Raw genomic sequence first — 22,984 nt, 5'->3', positions numbered from 1 at the left:
TTGGGCCCAGAATCAGCCCATAGCCCATACAAAAAAAAAAAAAGGGGAGAATGGGAGTCTTCTTCCTCCATTCATCGGCTTCCAATCGGAGTCGGAAAGAGCCCCCTCTGGCTCTATTTAAGGAAGAGAACCCTCCTCTCTCACTCCCACTGAAGATCCTAAGCCCAGTCGGCGACAATCGCCAGAAAAGTGCTGCGGATACCCTTACTGTGCCTGTCCCAGTTTCTCACCGGAAAGCCTCGCCGGCATCGAAGGTGAGCCTCCTCCTCCTTCCCCTCTTCCTTTCCCTCCCTTCCACGGTGCGGTGCACCCTCGCCGGCCGTCGAACTCGTCGAAAAATTCATGAAAAACGGAATCTCTATTTTGCTCTATTTTGGCCGGTCCTTTCCTTCCCTTGTTCGATCACCGGCACCACCAGTTGTGGCATCTCACCACTAGGATGGGACCCTCACCTCCCAGCCTTCCTTCCTTATGGGTCTTGGCCGCCTGCAACGGGCCAATGACCGGAAAACAAAAATAAAAAGGTGGGGTCCCTGTTTTTCCAATTTTCCTCCGTCGGTCGAACCTCGCCGCCAGCCTTCTCTTGCCCTGTCACCGTCAACCAGGTGCCACCGCCCCTTACCGGAGCTCGAGCTACCAAGCTCCTCCCTCGGGTCCTCCCCTACTCGACCAAGGAAGAGGAAGAAAGATGAAAACAGGAGAAGGAAGAAAGAAAAGAAAAGAAAAAGAAAGAAGAAAAGAAAAAGAAAAAGAAAAGAAAAAAATAATAATAATGAGAAAGAGAGTTCTCTCTCTTTCCTCTCTTTTCTCCCTCCTTTCTCTCTCTTTCCTCTCTCCTCTCTCTACCTTCTCTCTATATTTTCTCTCTCTAAATTCTCTCTCTAGACCTTTTTCTCTCTTTATGGATTTTATCTCTCTAGGATCTTTCTCTTTCTCTCTCTAACTACATCACAGACCCTAGAATAAACTTGAGATGAAAATAAGATGATCTGAGATTGCTCCAAAATTCATGCAGTAGATCTGATCCCAGTCCAATCCTATTCGAAATTTGTAACACTTAATTCATATTGAGTCACCCTGATAGGACCTCTGATGATCTCGACCATGATTGCCTCATCTAAAGAATACGAAGATTTTCTCTTCACTTTCTCTCTCTATTTTCTCTCTCTTCATGGATTTTCTCTCTCTAGAAGTCTTATGGATCAGTGGAGGATCCTGATACATAGACAAGTCCTAATTTTGGTTAATCCTAAGAGAGGTTCTCGATCTACGTTATTAGGATCGATTATCGATAATTTCTCTATATATGATTTTTATATTTGATTAGGGTTATGAAGAGATGATTGTCTGCATATGATATCGAGTGGAATATTTTGTTAAAGACATTCATAAATCAAAGAAGAACATTGATTTCTATGCTTGGATCAGTCATCGGTAAAGGTAAGAATCCATGTACATGATTATCATTATGTATGTTATGTCATCGTTGGTTTTATCTCATTGATTTTGCATCGTTGGATTTGAGATCGATGAATTTGTTATATCTGAGACACTGTTATTTATTTATGTGATTTTGAGCATGAGTATGTTATATCAATATATATGTATCAGCGATTGATGACATGATTTTATGGATATGACATATTTATTACACTACAAAATTTGAATTGATTAATGAAGTCAAATATTATAATTTCATAAAAATAAAAAGAAAGAGAAATATGGTTTGGACTGACCTTATCATGTGGAATAGCCTGTCAGGAGCTTATGCCTGGGACGGCCCCCACAGATTTATGTGTGAAAGAATCTGATCCGAAAAAGATCATGAATGATTTGATTCGAGAAAGATCATGGTCACTTTGATCCGAGAAAGATCATGAATACTTTGATCCGAGAAAGATCATAGAAATTGATCTGAATAAAAAATCGTCGTATGATCCTGATAGTCCAAAGCCAAAGCCAAAAAGAAAAGGATTAAAGACGATGTGATAATAGAAGAAAATAGAAAGATAAGACATGAAACAATCGTTGAATAAAATTATTTCACTTTTTAACATATGATAATGCATCTCTTTTGATAAAACATATAATCTATAAATGTTTGCAGTATTCTGGACAGTGAACATCGACTTTTATGTGTTATTGCTTATCTTTATTTTCAGATTATATTATTATATTAGTGTAATATAAAAATTTTTACTGGACTGTAAAGCTCACATCCCTTTATCTTTCTTTTCTTCTCAGAGTTACAAGATGTCCATGGTTGGCTATGGTATGGATTTGTGAGTGAGTGAACACATAGATAGAGTACCGTTGATACCTGATCAGAGGATTGAAGAAATTTAATTTATAATTATGCAAGATTTTATGAATTATTGTTGAAATTAAATATTATGGTTGATAAGGTTGTAATGATTTAATTTGGCCTTGCATATTCTTTAGGACTTGCTCTAAGGAGTGTGCGGCCATCACGTATCCGATCCAGGTGTTGGGTTCGGAGCGTGACAAAATGGTATTAGAGCCAGATTATGATCATTAAGGATTATAATATAAGTGATTTAAATATCATTAAGGATTATAATATAAGTAATTTAAATATTACAGAGTAATAATAGAATTTAGGTTATGATCATTGGAGATTATGAAATAAGTGATTAGGATTTGATAAAATGATATTAGAGCTTAAGTTAAGTCACTAGGAATTATGAAGTGATATCAAAACTTTATGCATGATCAATAGGATGTGATAGAGTGATATCAGAGAATATGATAGAATAGTACTAGATCTCAGGTTTAAGGTCACTAGGGATTGTCATGTAAGTGATATCAAAATTTTGAGATTATAATCAATAGAGTATGATTGATAATATCAGAGTTTAAGATTATGATCATTAAAGGTATGATAGAATGATATTAGAGTTTATGTTATGATCACTAGAAAATATGATTTAAGTGGTATTTGAGTTTAAGGTTATAATTATTCAGAATTATAATTTTAATGATATCTGAACTTAAGTTATGATCATGAGGAACATGATAGATATAAAAGAGAAGATTCAATATTTAGATTTCGAATTAATAGATATTAAGATGAAATTTATGCATAAGGGGCATATGATATCTATAATAGAATCGACGAGTTATATCTTGGATTTCAATTAGTAGGGTGGCCTGAATATAAGAAGAGTTGACCTTGAAAAAAAGCGGAAGGTATTGATATGTTATGTTGAGTATACTCGATGATTTTGGAATGCTAAACTTATATGGAAGAAAATCATGATAACTTTTCTGATTTTGATGTTAATTATCTGAGCATTACAAATTTTAAATTTATCAGAAGGAAGTTAGGATATGGTCTAAGAAGAAATTTCATCATATGAGAAAGAAATATTTTTGAGCATTGAACCTATAAGAGGATCATATATGAAACTCAATCTTAGATGAATATATATATATATATATATATATACTTAAATTTTATTATAAGAATATGAGATACACATTTTGGTGAAATCTTTGGTTACTCAAAATATCATATTCTGAATATGATTCCTTGATCTTTCAAGTTGTATTGAATTTTAAGTCAAAAATTTACTTTTCTAAGTGGATCAAAAGTATTTTGATATTATTATTAAATTAAAAAAAAAATATTTTATCAGAGTATGATATATAGATTATGATGAAATCTTTAATAATTCGTATTACTATCTTTGGATTAGATTTTTTTTTAATTTTTCTTGTGATTGTTGAAGATGGTGAAGTATATTAATTATTTAAGTCAAAGTTTAGATTTTTTTTTAATTGAACTAAGACATTTTGCTAGTGTTAAATTTTGAATGACTTATACAAGAGATAAGATTTTGTATGGATTTATTGATTAATATTAAGGGTTGTGATGAAGGGAGCTTTATAAGAAATAATCAAGTTGATTTTACTTATAAGGATGTTGGCTTGAGTTCTTTTAGTTTGTCAAGTTAGAATTAATTCTTTTAAAAAGGAAGATTGATTTAGAAATTATCTAAATGATTGTAAGGTAAATCTAAGGTTAACTCCAATTGATTCTAGATATGTTGGATTTTTGAAGAGTAATGAAACTTATGCAATAATTTCAAATATAGAAAGTGGATCAAGATTTAATTTTTATATGCTATATCTAAAGGTAGTAAAGATAAAGAAACTTAAAATTTTATCCTAAGTCTTATATGAAATTTGAAGGTTGGATATATCTTGGATTGATCTAACATATAAGGATATTTTTATCTTTGATAGACTTATATAATTTGATAAATTAAGATCAGAGTGTGTAGCAAAGTGTGGTGGATTAAATTAATTAAAAATATTAATCTTTTAAATCAAAAGATATTATGATGAAATACATTAGTTGTAAATAAGGAAGGATTTTATTGATAATGAAAAGATGCTATAAATTTTGATCTAATCTAATCATAGTCAGATAATTTTTGTCAGTAGGTTGTTTTATTGTAGATAATATCAAGAAATTCTAGAATCTCAAGTTTATTAACAGCTTGATAGTTCTGATATTAGTTCAAACTTAGAATGTCCCGACATAGATCTCATATTTTTTTTAAAAAATTTAATATTGTTACTTGGACTGATATAGAAGATTGAGATTTTCTTAAGATGAGAGTCTACATATAAAATTTGTTGGAAGGTCAAGAGAAGAAAAAAATCGATGATTGTGAAGAGTGCCCGATGTTTGACCTTTATTTATTTTTTTATCAAGGGTAGCCTGAGATAATTATGAATTTCGAGTGAAATGTATTAGACAGATAACGGTGGTATATTAATACAAGTTCAAAATATTACAGTTCTTAAAAAAGTTGAGAAATCAATAAGAGGAGATGAATTTAAAATTTTAAATAATTTTTGTTATAACAAGATCATGAGAAATAAATAATATATAAGATATTATCGTAAGCTTGAGAATGACATGAAGAATGTATACTTTGAAATATGTATCTCGAACGACATAACTTAATTTTGAAGACGAAATTATTTGAAGGGGGAAAAATGTAACATCCCAGCCCAATTGGGCCCAGAATCAGCCCACAGCCCATACAAAAAAAAAAAAAATGAGAGAAGACTCCCTTCGGGAAAAAGCCCCCTCCGGCTCTATTTAAGAAGGGGAACCCTCCTCTCTCTCTCTCACTGAAGATCTTAAGCCCAGTCGACGGCAATCGCCAGAAAAGTGCTGCGGATATTCTTACTGTGCCCGTCCCAGTTTCTCACCGGAAAGCCTCGCCGGCGTCGAAGGTGAGCCTCCTCCTCCTTCTCCTCTTCCTTTCCCTCCCTTCCACGATGCGGTGCACCCTCGCCGGCCGTCGAACTCGTCGAAAAAGCCATGAAAAACGGAACCTCTATTTTGCTCTATTTTGGCCGAGTCCTTTCCTTCCCTTTTTTGATCACCGGCACCACCAGTTGCGGCATCTCACCACTAAGATGGGACCCTCACCTCCCAGCCTTCCTTCCCTATGGGTCTTGACCGCCGGCAACAGGCTAATGACCAAAAAACAAAAAGAAAAAGGTGGGGTCCCTGTTTTTCCAATTTTCCTCCGTCGGTCGAACCTCGCCGCCAGCCTTCTCTTGCCCTGTCACCATCAACCAGGTGCCACCGCCCTTCGTCGGAGCTCGAGCTACCAAGCTCCTCCCTCGGGTCCTTCCCTACTCGACCAAGGAAGAGGAAGAAAGATGAAAACGGGAGAAGGAAGAAAGAAAAGAAAAGAAAAAGAAAGAAGAAAAGAAAAAGAAAAAGAAAAGAAAAAAAATAATAATAATGAGAAAGAGAGTTCTCTCTCTTTCCTCTCTCCTCTCCCTCTTTTCTCTCTCTTTCCTCTTTCCTCTATCTACCTTCTCTCTATATTTTCTCTCTCTAGATTCTCTCTCTAAATTTTTTTCTCTCTTTATGGATTTTGTCTCTCTAGGATCTTTCTCTTTCTCTCTCTAACTGCATCACAGACCCTAGAATAAACTTGAGATGAAAATAAGATGATCCGAGATTGCTCCGAAATTCATGCGGTAGATCTGATCCCAGTCCGATCCTATTCGAAATTTGTAACACTTGATTCATATTGAGTCACCCTGATAGGACCTCTGATAATCTCGACCATGATTGCCTCATCTGAAGGATACGAAGATTCTCTCTCCACTTTCTCTCTCTACTTTCTCTCTCTAGAATTTTTTCTCTCTTCATGGATTTTCTCTCTCTAAAAGTCTTATGGATCAGTGGAGAATCCTGATACATAGATAAGTCCTAATTTTGGTTAATTCTAAGAGAGGTCCTCGATCTGTGTTATTAGGATCGATTATCGATAATTTCTCTATATATGATTTTTATATTTGATTAGGGTTATGAAGAGATGATTGTCTGCATATGATATCGAGTGGAATATTTTGTTAAAGACATTCATAAATCAAAGAAAAATATTGATTTTTGTGCTTGGATCAGTCACCGATAAAGGTAAGAATCTCTGTACATGATCATCATTATGTATGTTATTTTACCGTTGGTTTTATCTCATTGATTTTGCATCGTTGGATTTGAGATCGATGAATTTGTTATATCTGAGACACTGTTATTTATTTATATGATTTTAAGCATGAATATGTTATATCAATACATATGTATCAGCGATTGATGGCATGATTATATGAGTATGACATATTTATTACACTACAAAATTTGAATTGATTAATGAAGTCAAATATTATAATTTTAAAAAAATAAAAAGAAAAAAAAATATGGTTTGGACTGATCTTGTCATGTGAAATAGCCTGCCAGGAGCTTATGCCTGAGACAGCCCCCACAGGCTTATGTGTGGAAGAATCTGATCCGAGAAAGATTATGAATGATTTGATCCGAGAAAAATCATGGCCACTTTGATCCGAGAAAGATCATGAATATTTTGATCCGAAGAAGATCACAGAAATCGATCTGAATAAAAGATCGTCGCATGATTCTGGTAGTCCAAAGCCAAAGCCAAAAAGAAATGGATTAAAGACGATGTGATAATAGAAGAAAATAGAAAGATAAGACATGAAACAATCGTTGAATAAAATTATTTCACTTTTTAACATATGATAATGCATCTCTTTTGATAAAACATATAATCTATAAATATTTGCAGTATTCTGGACAGTGAACATCGACTTTTATGTGTTATTGCTTATCTTTATTTTCAGATTATATTATTATATTGGTGTGATATGGAAATTCTTACTGGACTGTAAAGCTCACGCCCCTTTATCTTTCTTTTCTTCTCAGAGTTACAAGATGTCCATGGTTGGCTATGGTATAGATTTGTGAGTGAGCGGATGCATAGATAGAGTACCGTTGATACCTGATCAGAGGATTGAAGAAATTTAATTTGTAATTATGCAAGGTTTTATGAATTATTGTTGAAATTAAATATTATGGTTGATAAGGTTGTAATGATTTAATTTGACCTTGCATATTCTTTAGGGCTTGCTCTAAGGAGTGTGCGGCCATCACGTATCCGACCCGGATGTTGGATTCGGGGCGTGACAGAAAGAATTTTTTTTTCTCTTTTAAGAGAGAGAGAGTAGCCATCTTGCTCTAGAATGGAACCTGGAATCTCTTTAGGGACAAATGGATACCAACCAGTAGATCCAGCGAACTAGCAACTCAAAAAAACCAAAAGAAAAAGGAGAAATGCATTGCTTGGATTTATTTTTCATCGACTATAAAAATTTCATTTTTTGAGAGAAAAGCTCGTCTAAGACCTTGCTAAATTATAAGGACATTTTTGTAACTTTAGCCTCCGAGAAAAGTAAAAGCTCAAACGAGACTTTGATCTTTTTAACGTGAAGTAGAACGACTATCGAATAGTTCAACGATAGCGATGCGGACAAGGACAACCGCGTTACCTATATTAAACGGGTCTTCGAACGCGTACAAAACATCTCCTCCAAAGACCTGGCAAAAATAAACATAAAGCAAAACCAACGATCACGGCAGACACCAGGATCCACTCGTGGTCCTGTCAGTGCACTATTAACTTTCCCAAGTTCTGTAGTTATACCTGCCACAGGCTGGGAAACCGTGGATTTATGTTGGAACGATGCAGGCGACCATGAAGAAAAATCTGTCAGTAATGCACATTATCAAGATACATATGGTGTCACTGGAAGCCAAATACCGGTGAGGAGCCAAAAATAAATAAAGACCATGAGGAGCCAAAAAGTCCAAGTTGAAGTAAAATTATAATCTAATTTTTTATTAAATATTTTTTTCTAAGGAAAAACTAAGTCAAGTACATATATGGATAAATGATTAATAAAAAAATTAGACATTTCAAAAGTCATATTCTAAAATTTAGAAGAAAGATTGGTGTTGGAGTAAACCGACCGATCCCCGACTTTGGTCATCACGACTCCAACTGTGTATCAGCTGAACAGATAATTCTGACTCTTCATCGGCCAACTGAGCAAACCGTGTCAACCTACCGTCAGCTGATCGACTAAAATCGGCTGGCCGATTAATGACTTGACTATCACCAATCGACAGTGGACGACTCAAACCATCGGTATGACAAAACTAATAACCGATGGTCGCTCATAGATTCTGCTGACATATGGTCCGTTATACCGACATATGGTTGGTAATCTGTTCAACATACCATAACCGTCATAAATGATTATCGAATACGTATCACAGCTATCAAGGAGAATTAACACCCCACTAATTTCATATTTATAGCCCGATAATTTAGCGTCATAAAAAGCAGGACCACATGCTCGACAGTTACATCAGAATCATCTACAGGACCAACCGATCCCATCTCAAATCAAGATGCCGCAAGTGGAGCCATACGACGGCTCCACCGACCCGATCGACCATCTTGAGAGTTACAAGGCTCTCATAATGATTCAGGAGACAACCGACGTCCTCTTGTGCATCCGCTTTTCGGCAACTCTTCGAAAAGCTGCTCGAGCCTGGTATTCTGAACTTCAGTCGGGAAGCATATATTCTTTCGAACAGTTAGAACATTCTTTCGTGGCTCATTTTGGCACCAATCAAAGGCCACCACAAACCTCTGACAGTCCTTCTCGATCAAATAAGGAGAGACTGAGATACTTAGAGATTTTATAGCCCGTTTTAATGCGGTCACACTTGAGGTCAAGGATCTCAATGAAAACATGGCTATTCAGCCATGAAAAAAAATTTAAGGAGATCTCGATTTACATATTCTCTGGATAAAACTCTCCCTTGGACTTATGCTAAACTTTTGGAGCGTGCATACAAATATATGCACGTAGATGAAGGAACTTCTGATCGATGTCAGACAGAAGGCAAAAGTCAGAAGAAGAAAAAATAGAAAAAGGGAGGAGCTCCGGCCGAATCAAATCGACTACCTTCTAAAAAGCAAGCTTCATCCCGACGATGGAGTCCAAGACCGACTTACGGTAGATATGACTCCTATACTCCTCTTTCTGCTCTCCGTACGCAGATTCTCATGAAGATCGAAGGAACAGAATATTTATGACACCCTCCATCGATGAAAGCACTATCGAAGAACCACAATCGGAGGAAGTATTGTCAGTTCTATCATGATCACGATCACGATACCGAACAATGCATCCAACTCAGAGATGAGATAGAGATCCTGATTCGATAAGATTACCTCGAAAGGTACCGAAGAGATCTGCCAACTCAACCTGCTGCCAATCGACAACTTCAGCCACAAATTGAGGAAGCTATAAATAATCATCCGACTGCAGAGGTGATCAATATAATCTTCGGACGAGCGGACTGAGGGACAACTTTCGAAGAAGAGTCAGCGAAATGGTGATGACTCGACAATATAATAACCTTTTTGGAAGAAGATGTTCGGAGAATTCAGACTCCCCATAATGATGCTGTTGTTGTCTTAGCAACAATAGCAAATTATGATGTAAAAAAAATTCTTATAGATAATGAAAGTTCGACTGACGTTCTATTTTATTCGACTTTCTTCCGAATGCGACTACCGGCTGATCGATTCAGGAGAGTCTTAACACCATTAGTCGGCTTCACGGGAGATGCTGTCACAGTAGAAGGAGAAATCTCTCTCTCTTTAACTGCTGGAACCGAACCACAACAGAGCACTGTCTTCATAACGTTCATGGTAGTTCGAGTACCTTCGACCTATAATGCCATATTCAGATGACCTGAACTTAATGCTCTGAAAGTAGTGGTTTCGATATATCATTTACTAGTCTGATTTTTGACAAAAAATTGAGTCGGAGAGATGCGTAGAGATCAACAGCTCGTTTGACGCTGCTTTTTTGTCTCCATCCAAAATAATAAACTTGAAGACTCTCTACTTATCGATAAATTAGACCAAAGAGAGAATCAAGAGAGGGGTGAACCAGCTAAACAACAGGTTTCAATCTCACTGAAAGAAGAAGATCCTGAGAAAATGATCCAAATTGGATCACAGCTACTCGATCCAAAGCGTCAGCAATTAATAAACTTACTCCGAGCAAACATCAATATTTTTGCTTGGTCGGCCACCGACATGCCCAGAATTCTTCAGAAGTAATGACTCACTGACTTAATATCAACCCTAATGTTAAGTCGGTGAGACAGAAGAAATGATCTTTTGCCCCTAAAAGATAGAAGGTCATTGATGAAGAAGTCGATAAGCTCCTTGCGACAGGTTTCATCAGAGAAGTCATGTATCCCGATTGGCTCGCCAATGTAGTAATGGTGAGAAAGTCCAATGAAAAGTGAAGAATCTGCATCGACTATACAAATTTAAATGAAGCTTGCCCGAAGGACAGCTTCTTATTACCAAAGATTAACCAACTGGTTGATGCAACTTCAGACTATCGACTCCTGAGTTTCATGGATGCCTTCATCGAATATAATCAAATCTGGATGGCACCAGAAGATGAGGAGCATACAGCATTCATAACTGATAAAGGTATATACTACTACAAAGTAATATCTTTTGGTTTGAAAAATATCGGAGCTACCTATCAACGGCATGTCAACAAGATTTTCAAGATCCAGATCGAACGAAATATGAAGGTGTACGTGGATGATATATTAGTAAAGAGTCCATAAATTTCAGATCATATATGAAATCTGAAGGAAGCCTTTAACACACTTCAATGATATCAGATGAAATTGAACCTGACTAAGTATGCATTCAGGGTGACCTCCGAAAAGTTTTTCAGATTTCTTATCTCACAACGAAGAATCGAGGTTAACATCAAAAAGATAAAGATCATCATTAACATGAAGCATCCGAGCTCAAAATAAGAGATACAATAACTCAATGGAAGGATCGCCGCACTCAGCCAATTCATTCTAGGTCGGCTGAGAGATGTTTGTCATTCTTCAAGATTCTACGACAGACGAAGGATTTCTCATAGTCGGATAAATGCCGACAGTCCTTCGATGATTTGAAAAAATATTTGATTTCTCTGCCCCTACTTACAAAATCAAAAGTCAGAGAAATACTGTATCTCTATTTTGCGACTTCAGCAGAAGCGATTAGTTCGATCCTCATCCAAGAGGATGAGAACCGAATCCATCAACCGATCTACTACATCAGCAAAGTACTTCACAATGTCGAAGTCTGATACTCAAGAGCAAAGAAAATGATCTACGCTCTATTCATATCGGTATAATAACTTTGTCTGTACTTTCAAGCACATCCGATTGTAGTCTTGATAGATTAGCTGTTCAAGATGATCTTACATCGATCTGATATGTCAGGTCGGATGGCGAAGTGGACGGTAAAGCTTGGCAAGTTTGACATACAATATCACCTACGACCATCCATGAAGGCACAAGTTCAGCTGACTTCATCGCAGAATGTACAATATCTGACAATAAGCCAAAAGATATAGATGATAATGCAATAAAGCAGGTTATGACTCCCGAACCTGACCTAGGGTCGACTTGGGTACTGCACATCGATAGAGCATCTAATGTACAAAGTAGTGGAGCCAGTCTCATACTCATAAATTCTGAAGGGATTGTCACTGAATATGCCCTTCGGTTCAACTTTAAAGCCTCGAATAATCAAGCTGAATATGAAGTACTTTTAGCTGGCTTGAAGATAGCCAAAGAGCTTGAGATCAATAGTTTGAAGGTCTTCACTGACTCACAATTGATTACTGGATAGATCAAGGGTGAATTTGAAGTTCGAGATCTCACTATGATAAAGTACCTTCAAAAGGTGAAAGATCTTACAGCGAGCTTAAAGTATTTTGAGATCTTTCACATTTCCAAAATTGAAAATATCCGGACCAACATACTTTCATGATTGGTAACTACCGCTTTCAACTTGTTGGATTGGACACTCGTCGAATGTCTCAATCAGTCGAGTATCGATAAGGTCGAGGAAGTATTGCAGCTCACTATTGAACCAAGCTGGATAGATCCAATCATCCAGTACTTAACTAATGGGATCCTTCCCACAGATCACTCAGAAGCTAAACGACTTCGATGGATGGTCTCTCAATATGTGATGATGAATGGTCATTTCTATAAAAGGTCGTTCTCTCTTTCCTTATTGAAGTGTTTAGGACCAACAGATACCGACTATGCTCTTAGAAAAATATATGAAGGGATTTGTGAAAATCACTTGAGGGATAAATCTTTAGCTTATAAAATCCTACAATAAGGATATTATTGACCCACCATGAAGAAAGATACAGTTAAACTTATCCGAAAATGCGAACTATGTCAAAAGTATGTAAATATACAACATCAATCGACTAGTCAGCTGACATCGATTGTAGCACCGTGGCCCTTCGCACAATTGAAAATGGATATACTTGGCTTTTTTCCCCCGACATCTGGTTAGAAAAAATTCATAGTGATTGCTATCGACTACTTCACCAAATAGGTAGAAGCCGAATATCTGGTCCAAATCACTAAAAATAAAATGAAAGACTTCATTCATAAATTCATCATATACAGATTTGATTTACCGCACACTATCATTACCGATAATGATCGATAATTTGATAATCAAAATTTTAGAGAGTTCTGCGTGAAATTCTATATCACGCACAAACTCACTTCAGTCAGCCATCCACAATCAAATAGAGAGGTGGAGGTAACCAATCGAACTATTTTGCATGGGCTCAAGATCCGACTGAATGAAGCTAAAGATCTCCAGATGGAAGAACTATATCTGATCTTATGGGCGTATCGAATAACTCCCCGCATACCGACTGGAGAATCTCCTTTCAATTTAGCGTATGGGACAGAAGCAATGATTCCGCTCGAAATCGGCCTGCCATCAACAAGGGTGGAACAATACAGTAAGCCGAGTAATTTCGAATATCGGAGAGCCAACTTAGATCTCCTTCCAGAACTCCAACATCAGGCCCAAATCTGCATGACTACATATCAGCAAAGAATAGTCTGGTACTACAATGCCAAGGTCAAGCCGAAGGTCTTTCGATGAGGAGATTTAGTTTTGAGAAAAATAGAAATCTTAAAACCTTTAAATCAAGAAAAGTTATCTCTGAATTGAGAAGGATCTTACAGAATATCTGAGACACTTAGACCGGATGCCTATAGGCTGGAAACTCTTGAAGGGTCGGCAATTCTCCGAATATGGAATGTTGATAATCTAAAGATGTATCACCAATGAAGTTATATACACACTATTTGAAATACAATATAGAATTTCAGAATCGCAACTCTTGATCAATTTCTATCAACTTTTGATTATATATCAGCTTTCACTGTAAAAGCCGAACTATCGACAGTACTTCAACCCGGGATTCGCTATGGCTTTCACTGTAAAAGCCAAAAGATCCACTACTTTAATACCGACTATATTTTGATTCTCTTGCAAACACCGACATCTCGACTGTGACCTTAAACCATCAAATATAAAGGCTTTCACTGCAAAAGCCATGGTACCGACTATATCTTAGTACTCAATATCAATTTTTCACTGTAAAAGTCGATCATAGTTGAAAGACTAACACGCCGACTTAGTCCTAATTAAGTGGAACAAAATATCAATCTGATCGAGGTTAGATTGGAATAATACTGACTTGGCTATGGCTAGTTGAAAGATATTCGGCTTTCCATCAATTATCAGATGATCTGATGTATAAACCCGATCAAGTGATTGGTAAAGGATATTCGACTTACCATCGTTATCCTAACTTTTAAGTACATTAAAAAGATCATGCGACTAACAGATAAGAAAAATAAAATTAGACTTGAAGAAAAAAATACTTTCATTTATTGTCAAAATAAAATTGGACCGAAGTCCAATTCCAGACATCTGATTACAAAAAAAAGGAAAGCAAAAAAGACACCGACTAAGCTTCGTCACCATTCCTATTCCTCTATTTTGGTGTAGAGTCGGGGACTTGCACAACATCAAGTGCGGTCGGTGTTCCATCTTGAGTCAGTATGGCCTCGTCTTCAACAACTCTGCCTTCCGACCCCAGAGGAACGATGCTGTTCAGGTCAAGGTTCGGGTATAATTTTTCGATCGCATCCCGATCGTCTTTATACCCAACGCAATACGAAGCGAAGCCACCTTCGAGGATCTTCTCTCTGTATTCTTTCAAATTTTGAAAGTCCTCAACTGCCTGAGCCAATACTTTCCTTGCTGACTTCGCTTCCATCTTTGCCAATTCAGCATCAGCTCATGCGGAGGATGACTCCTCTTCGGCCAGTGCCAACCTTTTCAAGCTGGCTCGATGACGTCCATGTTCGGCTTCAAGTTCTTCAATGCATCCATCTCGTTCCCATCGAAGCCGATGAATGGAGTGCTTTTTGCTCTTGACCTTCAACTCAAGAGCCGAAATAGTCTCACGGGCCGACTCAAGTTCGGCCCTCGAGGATGCTAAGTCATTAGTTAGTTGGAAAACCTCCTCCTGAAGCTTGACTTTCCGCTCAACTACTGACTTTAGTTGTTCAAGTGCAACCACTTTCTCAGCATCGGTGACTGCCACCTTATTCACCCATGATCTGCGAATGTCGACAAACTTCAAGTAGCTGACTTTCAGGTCAAACATGTCGTGGATCAACTGCAGATAAAAGATAAATTGGATTATAAAAATAAAAAAAAGAAGAAGAGAGAGAAACTTACTCCGAGTATCATCGGATAAAAGGATGAAAATATTTTAACAACTGTTCAGCTCTTCCATTTCTCTTGATCGATCGGAAGAAGAGCGGCCTGGAACAGTCGCTTGGCCAATGCTGAATCGGCCAAGGTCGATTCATCGTCGGGCACCCAGATGTCAAAGTACATTGTGTGATCCTCCGACGCAACATCTTCTGTTGAGTTCATCGGAGTTTTCCTTCGATCTTGTTTCGACGGTCCCACATTTAAAAGCGAAGAAAAGCTAAAACTCGACTGTGCCAAAAAACCTCCGGCTGAAGGAGCAACCGATGCAGCCACAGATTGTTCGGATCCTTCCATGTCAATCCGAAACTCTTTAGATGGTGGAACTACTGATGTAGTTTCGGTAGTTTTTCTTGTCACTCTTTCTTCAGATGATGCAGCAGGGAGTGCTGTCGGGGCCGACAGTGCTAGAACTGACTCAAGAATCGATGCAGATGGAGCATCGAATTCCTCAGTCGATGTTGAAGCGACAACTAGAGCTGGTGTTAGAGTTGCCGCTCGAACTGACGTCGAAGCTTGATGCCTCTTCGACAGTCGCGATGGTCCAGCCTCAGATGCTGCCCTCTTCCTGACAGTGTGCTGATGAATGTCGGCACTCGACATCCGCATCTTTGGCTGCATGGCTGCAATTACAAAGAAAAAGTCAATACAATTCAACAAGTAAAAAAAAAGTGAATGTAGAAATGACCGACCAACTATACTATATTTAGACGTGTGATCGAACTGAGGCCGGTGTCGTAAAGGGCCTGCTCAATCACAAGCTCCTTCTGCGATGGGACCGTCACATCTTTTAGTCGATAGAAGTCCTTCCGATCGTCAACCTCTACTCGACTATTGTCGTTGGGTCCGATTTGTGGATCACCCCAATGAGAAGGAAAACTCCAAGGAAGGATAGAAGAAGCAAAGAAGAATTTATTCTTCTATCCATGAATGGATGATGGAAGATCGATAATAAAAGAAAGACCTTTTTGGGAGTTGAAGAACCACCATCCTCGGATCTTTAGATGAGGTCAGAGGACAAAGAAAACTCAAAAAAGAGAAGAGCGAAGTTCGATCGACAGCAACCGACACAACAAGGAAAAACTAATAATTAGTCGGATCGAGTTCGATGCCAGCTGAGCCGGACAAAGTCCATAATAATCTAAAATATTTTGGATAAATTCTAAAATCAAAAATCGAATATCCATCCGAAGATTTTCGACATAGAAGGCCACCTGGTCTGAAAGAGGAGAATTAACCCGACCATCGGCCCCAGGGGCGAAAAGCTGAAACTGCTCCAGGATACAATATTGTTCTCGGAGCCGCTCAACATTCAGACTCGAAAGTGAAGAAGCCTCCACCTCTAGACCTGACTGGGATTCATCGGTTGGATTCTCCGACCGACAGTCTCGAGAAGGAGAAGTCCTAGCCATGAAAGACAAACTCTAAAGAAGATAAAAACTCGAAGGAAAAGGACTCGAGAGCAAATAGCTTGATCTGAAAAAGATGGGAATATTGGGGTGACCGTTTGGCAGAGTTTCAGCACCAGAAAATAAAATAAAAAGTGAAAGTTTGGTTGAGAGTGATCCTATATATATAAGATCTCTCAACAGTCGAGATGAAGGTGGTCAAATCGAAGACTTGTCAGATGACGACACGTAGCGACATCTGGATCAATCATTAATCGGACGGTTCAACGCACCTACCCCAGATCAAGCCACGTCATCCTAATCCACGTGAACAGATCTGACTCAATGATATTCAGACATGTAGCACAAATCCACTTGTCAGAATCGTATCATCTGACGTCGAATTGACTTTCCAAAATGATGTCTGACACTGATAGATGATATCAAATCATCCTGTTAGTGTAGCAATTTAAAGATGATTGTACTCACAGAAACGATAAAATAGCTGATCATCTATATTTTGGAGAAAATAGCTGCCAAATTGGGGTTTGATATGACAAGCAATAACTCCCTTCGTCCAATGTGATGAACCACGTGGTAATATACATATCGATCTACCATTGGACTTGGGAGTGGGGGGCAACTGTTGGAGTAAATCAATTGACCTCCGATTTTGGTCATCACGACTCCGATTGTGCATCGATTGAACAGATAGTTCCGACTCTTCATCGACCGACTGAGCAAATCGTGCCAACCTACTATCAGCTGACCAACTAAGATCGGCTGGTCGATTAATGACTCGACTATCATTGATCGACAGTGGACGACTTAGACCATCGGTGTGACAAAACTAATAGCCGACGGTCACTGATAGATTCTACTGACATATAGTCGGTTATACCGACATATAGTTAGTAATCTACTCAACATACCATAACCGTCACAAATGGTTATTGAATACATGTCACGGCTATTAAGAAAAATTAACACCCCACTAATTTTATATTTATGGCCCGACAATTTAGCACCATAAAAAGTGAAATCACATGCTTGACAATTATATTAGAATCATCTATAAAAGGAGGGTGAGTGAACAGTACGGATAAGCCAACTCTAGGCCAAAGCTCTGCTACTTTCTACAATCAAAATTATTGTTCATCAACTTCTTCTGACTTAAGTATCGGAAGATCTCCGCTGGATACAAATCTGATCTATGAGGATGCTGTCTTGCAGATGTTCGTTACCGACGACAGGCGATGGAGAGTTGGCCGCAACAATTAGATTAGACAAAAAGAGCATAGTCTACTTCTTTCATTTTGTTAGGAGGTGGGGAGATATGAAAAATGATGACTAATTCCATGATCATTTAATTTTTGTTGGAAAAAGTTATGATTCTACATGCCAAAAAAAAATTGCGATTGAAACTCACGAGCACAATTAGTTTGGAAAAATTTAACTTTATGTTGTAAAATATTTTCAACAAGTGATCGAAAAATATGGAAGGTATGGTAAATATCAAATTAATTTTTTAATGGATAATATCGAAAGAAACAATTATAATCATCTAAAAAATGTATATAGTATCGATATCCAAAATGTGATGTAAAAAACCCTAAATATTAGTATCCATAAGTTCAAAATGGGAAGAAGATCCATAATGAAAGTATGAAAAAAATAATGAATAATTCTTACTTAATTGACATGTAGAGCGAATTAAAACTTTGTTATTTTTATGAAAATTCAAATATGAGTCATTAAGATTTCTAGAAACAATATATATAGAAGCACAATCAAGATGTTGACACCAAACAAATTAAGAATCACTGATTAAAATGGCATATGCAACAGAAATCTTTTTGGTGACATTACTAGGTGAGAGACAAAAAATTTCCATCCTTGAGCATGTCATTGAGAAAGATTTGAGTGGAGATGAGGTCCTTCACATAAAAAATAATTAAAGAGAAATATAAAATAATAAGAATTATTATGTGTTAATTGAGATATAGATAAATGATTTTCGATAATTCGAGGAACATGTAAAATATTATTAAGTTGAAAAAAAATAGTAAAGTGGGTAAAAGAGAGTGAGTAATGATCTTTATAGCCCAATATAAACTATCTTCCATGACAACTAGAGGTGAAAATGGATCGAGTTGTTTGCGAGCTACTTGAGCTCGACTCAATTATTATCGAGCTCTAGTAGTTTGAATATTTTTTTGAGTCGAGCTCGAATAGTAGGATACTTGGTTCAAAAGCTCACGACTTTATTCAAGTTTATATATATTTTTAATAATAATATTTTTAATTTAATATATATATATATTATTAGTGGACTAAAACTTGATTTCGAGCTCAACTATGGCTTGATTGATATTCGAGTCGAATTGAATTAATTTCAAGTTTTATCTATTTTTCAATAAGTCAAGTTTGAACTTGAGATATTAAGGCTCAATCGATCTTAAACCAAATTTTGAACCCATATATTTTAAATCGAGTCAAGCTTAAGCTGCCAATTACTCAACTCAACTTGATCTGATTGCATCTCTAATGATAACCTAGTCAGAACCATATTGTCTGAGCCAAGATGAAAATTGGACAATCGGAAATCATATGATTATATGTACATATATATCCATGTATCATGTTGGATCATTCGTAACAACAAGATTTGTTTATGGAGTAGTAGCTTCTATTTAATAAGATTGATCAAAGCAATGATAACATTTCATTAAATTTAAGTAATCCAGAATGAAGAAAAACAAACAAAAATGTACTCTTAACATTAAATTTGCAGAAGTTGTGCTTCACGATGTGGAGACACATCTGACACGAATTTGCAGACTGATGGGCTTCACGATGTAGAAAAAGACTCAACACAGTGCTAAGATAATGAATTTGCAAAAGAACGATTATGAAGTTTCTTTTTTTTTTTTTTTGGTAAAGAAGGATTACGAAGCCTTTGAAGCAGTGTTCTATATTCATCCACTCAACCATCATATAAATGACATTCAACTAAGTATGGCTAACAGAACAAAAATTTATCTAATCCATGGTTTCATTGTCTTAGATTCAAGTCTTCGTAGCTGGCCTCACTCGACCCAACCTTCTGCCCCCACACTAATGTTTATGATTTGTTGCTTCCAAATGGTCCCCATGGCCTATGAACCCAATTCCTCATTTCTCCAAGCAAATTAATGGTGCATTAGCATTTGATTTGCCACCAAAATCAAAATCAAAATATAATGAAATGGAAATGAGAAGGGTCATACCCTCCTACGTGTTTAGTTCATGACCAAAATTAGAATTGAAATGAAATTTAAATCCTAAGAAAGAGTAGGGATTAGATTTTGAGAGATTAGGATATTCCCATTGCTCTTGAAATCAGAATGAAAATAGAACTCTCTTTAATCAAACAGTTAGAATAGAAATTACTTATTCCCATTCTTATTCCAAAATCTAAGTCTCCGCCCACTAAACATGCTCTAAGTTCCTTTCCTTGCAATCGTGTTAAGTCGGGCTGGATGCGAGTTAGATCAGAAAATCCTAAACCTCACCTATTTATCAAATAGGTCAAGAATTGAAATTCGAATCCATTCTATTTAATAAACAGATAACATGATCTGATCTATTTAATCTATTTAATAAATAAGATTGATTTTTTTTAAAAAGCTAATCCCATCTTGAAATCCACCACAGAAATAGAATCACAAAAGAAAAAGAAAATCAAGTGTAAATTAACCAATGAATTAGAAATCGAATCTCAAGATCTAGATCCAAAATCAAGAATTTATTATCACAAAATCTACTCATAATCAAATCAAGAAATAAATTATTTCAATGACTAGAAAAAAATGATGATCCGAATCAATAAACAATCAAGAAGGAACAAATCAGAAGAGCATACCTCAATCTCTCCTTGTTACTTGCTTTTTTCCCCCTTAATAGTAGCATCCTGTTCTTTCTTGTTGAATGCCCACGATGTTAGCATCGATGATCTATTAGGGTTTCTTGAAGTCGGACTCATCCTTTATCTCGACACCCCAGGTCCACTTTGAGGGACCTGGGGCCGATGTAGGCTATTCAATCGGCAAGATCACAGCCATCAGCATCTTAGTCCTTGTTCTCCTTGGTTATTGGTATGGACCACTTGGAGCCCTCAAAGCAATTGGTGTCACTATAGAGGTCAGTGGCAAAGGTGACAAAGCTAACCAGTACCACCTCTATCGTCTTATGCCACTCCTCCTAGGCCAACGCAATCTCTACATCCATAGAGTCCATTCTCTTTATGGGTATCAAACCCCAACCTAGAAATCTAGAATTTTGACTGAGAAATAAATTGAGACTGAAATTGAATTAAAACCCAAAAAATGAAGAAAAGGAAAGACAGATCAGTGTAAAGAAAGAAAGTAAAGAGTTTCGAAAGAGGAGAGAAACAGGCATCTCTACCTACTAGGCAAGACTACTTAGATGAAAAGCTCATTCTTCTTTCAGATCAACTGGCCCAATAAGCTAGGTGAATAATTTACTGACTCTCGCTTCTTGGCTTTACGAACCATCGCTTAGATTTGCAAAAGTATCGAGTCACAAAGAGGAACAAAGATTGTAGATCAAACAGAATATCCGATCTAACCCAATAAATAAACAGATTAAACGAATCGGACTCTAAAACTAAAATCCAACTCATTATTAAATGATTTAAATGAGTTGACCTATTTATTATCCGAACCTATTCGTCCCTAACTCAAACCTACTTATTACAGATCGAACGCAGATCGGATAAATGGATTGGATCGTATTTTGCACAATCCCACGCCCCGCCCCCTCTCCTTGTTGCACAACAAACATACCTTGTCCGCAGCTAGAAATTTGTCCAACATTTCTTGCAGAACACATGACCGCATGTGATGATCGCCACGAGTGAGAGCGTATTGGTGAGAGTCACCTTGCAGCTTGGGCATATATAACTGCTTTCCGGAAACCTAGGCTTCCTCTGTTCATTGCTATATCCGGTAAGGTGGACGAGGTGTTCAGCCTGAGTTTCTCCGCACCGTCTGGACAGATTGTGTTGTTGGACGGAGCTTCTGACTTGACGGGAGCTTCAGCGGTAGCAGATGGAAGCCAAAAGCCAAAAGGCTTTCACGTTTCGAAGGGCTTCCTCCTTATAGGAAGTTATCGTCAAACTGTTTGCCTCATTGAAACCATTTTTGTCGCATGCATGACCCCTGTCGAGCTTTCTGCAACATCAGCTTCTCCTCTTCCTCCTCTTTCTCTTGCTTCTGCTGAGCAGCATGGCCAGCCAGCTTCTTGTCCGCGTCAAAGAGAAAAGCTCAACAGTGTTGCACAGAGCAAAAGGAAAACAGAAGACAATGTTGGAGAAGAATCGCAGGGGAATGAAAATGCAGTCCATCTAGGAGGCCAAAACTAATGCAAGCAAAAGCATTCCATGCACACATCCAAACAAACTCTTAAAAGGAAGGTTTTCTTACCAACATCAAAAGGATTTAATTAGATCAAAATTAAAAAAAAGACTATGAGCAGAAACACAGTAATGACTGTAATTTTAAAAAGAAAAGAAAAGAAAAGAAAAGGACGGTCATATGTCCCACTGGATCAACTTCCAAGCTCTATAACTTAGCGGAAATTAGGTCCGTGATAAACCAAAATCCAGAATAATCTGGTGCTGAGTTCCAAATTCTTTCACTAGTGCAACAAAGCCCCCTATCAGCCCATAAGCACATTAGATAAATAAAGCTCACATCCCTTCCACTAGAGAAAACATTGTCATTAAACCATAGAGGCCAATATCCCCCCCCTTAAAATGTGCTTTATAACATACAAGATAAAAATCTCTGTTGTCAAACCTTATAGAGTGGGTTACTACATGTTGTGGGAGGACAGTATCTTTAGTCCGATATCTGTTATGAGTCAAGCATGACTCTAACTTATATATCGAATCAAGACTTTTCCCCCCCAAGCGAGATATCTTTTAAAGGGCAAAACCCTTATATATTGGATTAAGACTTTTTCCCCCCGTGAGGCATCTTTTAAAGGGTAAAACCGTAAAATCTAACAAAACATCTGGTAGACCCATCCTATCCATCTGAATCACGAACCCTTGACCGCAATATTGGTGCCGTCTGTGGGATCACCTCTTGCCCACGCACACAGAATCCCCCTTGACTGGAGAGCTACTGTTGTAGGAGGATGGCACCTTTAGTCCCATAGCAGTTATGAGTCAAGCGGGACTCTGATTTATATAAGACCAAGGCCTTCTTTTTCCTCAACGAGGTGCCTTTTAAAGAACAAAATCGTGAGACCCCGTGCGATAGCGCCAGAAGTTAAAGCAGATAATACCTCACATATGCGGACGTGGAAGTGTAAGCCAATCATTCGAGCCATCCGACCCCTTTATAGCAAACCGCAATATTGACTGGGAGGCTATTGTTGTGGGAGAAT

At 37.4% G+C, this 22,984-nt stretch overlaps 1 pseudogene; it reads right to left on the bottom strand.

Moving 5' to 3' along the window:
* Window positions 1-19,489: 19,489 nt before the first annotated feature.
* On the bottom strand, window positions 19,490-22,751 carry LOC105050123 (E3 ubiquitin-protein ligase CSU1-like; annotated as a pseudogene).
* Window positions 22,752-22,984: the final 233 nt, after the last annotated feature.

Source organism: Elaeis guineensis, chromosome 2 (genome assembly GCF_000442705.2).
Source record: "Elaeis guineensis isolate ETL-2024a chromosome 2, EG11, whole genome shotgun sequence".
NCBI classification, from domain to species: Eukaryota; Viridiplantae; Streptophyta; class Magnoliopsida; order Arecales; family Arecaceae; genus Elaeis; species Elaeis guineensis.
The sequence above is the reverse complement of the archived record's forward strand: the minus strand, read 5'-3'. Positions and strand labels throughout refer to the sequence as shown.